Raw genomic sequence first — 3,383 nt, 5'->3', positions numbered from 1 at the left:
ATTTAATGCTAGTCGTGACTCGTGAGAGATGATTATTTAAATTGAATACTAAAATATTATAGTATCTAAGTTAAAGTTATTATAATAAAAAATTGATTGTTTTTTTTCCAAAATTTATAGTATAGTTGTTAATACAACTCATATTAAAAAAAGTGTGAGTATATAATTAATATTCAACACCATAAACTTCGGAGAAAAAATTCTACAAACTCATTTACTTTAATCAAATTAATTTAAGAATATTATAATTAAATTCAAAAAAATTTCTCTCTCCTATGACCCGCATTAAATTTTCAAAATTTCTCTCCTCTCTCTTCTTTTATTAGCATTAAATTTTTAATTTATCACAAATGTAAATAATAAAAAAAGCATCAAATATAAACTCATTTACTTTAATCAAATTAATTTAAGAATATTATAGTAATTATAATTAAATTTTAAAAAATTCTCTCTCCTATGACCCGCATTAAATTTTCAAAATTTCTCTCCTCTCTCTTCTTTTATTAGCATTAAATTTTTAATTTATCTGTCCTCACTCCTCTAAAGCAAATCTAAGTAATAAAAAAAAGCATCAAATATAAGTTAAAAAATTATGGAGAAATTGATTCAGAAATAATAATAAAATATTTTTTAAAAAAACTTAAATAAATTTGAAAAATAATTAATTTTAATAAAGGAAATTCAGGTGAATTGGAGCGCTTTTTTGTTCGGATTTTTATTTGGTATATATAATATATCAATTCATGATAGGGGGAATTATAATAGAAATATATCAATTATTATTAAAAATGTTTTCACAAGAATTATTTGAGTGCATAAAATAATATAATAAAAACTTAGTCAATTAAAGTTATAAAAAGAACCTGTTCAAAGTTACGTTTATTTTGCTGTAAAAAAAGTTACGTTTATCTTCATATTCATCATTTTTAATTAATTTGAATCACTTCCGTTAATATATAAGTAAATAAAATTCTAAAAACTATAAATTGGAAAGAAAAAGCATTTTATTTTTATAAAATTGAATTACTCATTTGTTTTGGATAGTTTCATCATTTATAAAAAGAACCTGTTCAAAGTTACGTTTATTTTGCTGTAAAAAAAGTTACGTTTATCTTCATATTCATCATTTTTAATTAATTTGAATCACTTCCGTTAATATATAAGTAAATAAAATTCTAAAAACTATAAATTGGAAAGAAAAAGCATTTATTTTTATAAAATTGAATTACTCATTTGTTTTGGATAGTTTCATCATTTCGTATAGTTTCATCATTTGTATATTTATAGTTCCTATAATTTGAAAGTTATTTTTTAGTTTATATCATTTATATTTTAATTTTTTTTAGTCTATATACTTTACATTTTAAGTCTTTTTTAGTCCTGTGATTTGAAAGTGATTTTCTTTATTCTTTATAATTTGTATTTTAATATTTTTTTATTTTCTATAATTTGAAAGTGATACTTTTAGTCCTTATACTTTATATTTTAATTTCATTTTAGTCCTTATTATCAAAATATGAATAATAACATCAATTGTAATTAATTACGGAAATATTAGTAAGTAATTCGTAACTAATTTATCACAAAATAATTTATAATAAAAAATAGTTGATATTTATAACTAATTATTTTTATATATTTTTGTAGTAAAAGATTAAAAGATAATTAAAATACAAATTATAGAGACTAAAAAGAAGATCATAAGTACTAAAAGAAAATTAGAATACAAACTATAGGGATTAAAAAAATTATTTTTAAATTATAAGGACTAAAAGATAATTAAAATATAAATTATAGGGACTAAAAAAATCACTTTCAAGTTATAGGAACTAAAAAATATAAATCCTATCAAGTTATAGGAACTAAAAAATATAAATCCTAAAACTATAAGAATGAAATAAATAATTTAACTTTTTATAATATATAGTTTTTATAATGCCCTCATATTTATATTATTAGGAGAGAGGAGAGAGAAAAGATAGATAAATTAAAAATCTAATGCTGATAAAAGAGGAGAGATACTAGAAAGTCTGAAAATTTAATGGTAGTTATATATGAGACAAAAAAGTTTTTTTGAATTCAATTAAATTAATTTGATTAAAGCAAATGAGTTTGTGGGTTGTCTTTTTCAAATTTTATGGTGTTAATTGCTAATGTGCTTATACGAAAAAAAAAAGATATGAGTGGATTAGCATTTCCCTCTCTCTATATGTTAAATGTGGCATTCAATTTAATATTTATAACAAATATGTTATATTTAATATAACATTTATTACAATATTTATGTTGTAGCATTTAATGTATTATTTGATATATAATATTTATTATAGATTATAAATATATTTAATTTTAATTAATAATATTATTAAATATTATATTTATGAAATATAATATACTCCATCCATTCCAAATTGTATGACATTTAAGGTTGACACAAATATTAAAAAATATAATTAATATCTTGAATTTCATAAAAAAAATATCCTCTAACTTTTTAATATATTATTTATCTCTCTAATTAGTTAGTTAAACAACAATATAATTAATATCTTGAATTTCATAAAATATCCTTCATTTATTTTGTAAAACAACAATATTTTGAAACTTTTTTTTTTTTTGCTAAAACATCATATAAAGTGAAATTGAGGTAATATTTAACAAACATTCTTTAATGCATGGATGAGAAGGATATTTTTACTATCCCTTATTTTTTCCCTATAAATTGATGTCTTCCCCCTTGAACCATCACAACAAGAATTTAATATCTTCACAAAAATCTGAGATAGATTTATAGATATAGAGCATAGTCATGACAAAGAAAGAGATGAAAACAACTGGAGTTATAATTATGATCATGATTATGTTGGGTTTCTCACAAGCTAGATATAATCCTTTATTTGTGCAAACTAGGCCAACGCATGTGTCTGATAAACTTAATTGTCGTGACAAATGTACACTAGATTGTTCACCTTTACTACTACCTCCATTTGCCGGTGCATTTTTAATATGTTACTTCCCGTGTATGAAAAAATGTCACAACAACCCCATTGATGTTGTCCACAGTTGTAAGAGTGATTGTGCCTTGACCAAGTCCATTAACGCCAATAGTGGTATCATTCTCTTACAACATTAGTGTCTTTTTAAAGTTTTATAATTGTTCTTTATAATTGAGTTGATTATATATTTATATGTTTTCTTTAATCAACTTTACATTTCAGATGCTCGTGATCCTGCGACTGACATGGTTGATTCTTGTGTACAAGAATGTCACAAGTAATATTTGTTACAAAAATGTTTAAGAATATGATTGTTAGAAGAAATAATATCCATGTAATTGATAAATCTTAATGGATGAGTAAAATCTATTTCTTATTTTCCATCAA

General features: G+C 21.6%; 1 long non-coding RNA gene across 1 annotated transcript; it reads left to right on the top strand.

Moving 5' to 3' along the window:
* The first annotated feature begins 2,753 nt into the window (after nucleotides 1-2,753).
* On the top strand, nucleotides 2,754-3,383 carry LOC100787613 (uncharacterized). Its single transcript, XR_417342.4, has 2 exons — nucleotides 2,754-3,110; nucleotides 3,219-3,383. It is a non-coding gene; the product is annotated as an uncharacterized lncRNA (long non-coding RNA).

The sequence above is a fragment of the Glycine max genome, chromosome 13 (genome assembly GCF_000004515.6).
Source record: "Glycine max cultivar Williams 82 chromosome 13, Glycine_max_v4.0, whole genome shotgun sequence".
Lineage (NCBI taxonomy): Eukaryota > Viridiplantae > Streptophyta > Magnoliopsida > Fabales > Fabaceae > Glycine > Glycine max.
This window is presented reverse-complemented; position numbering and strand designations above follow the sequence as displayed.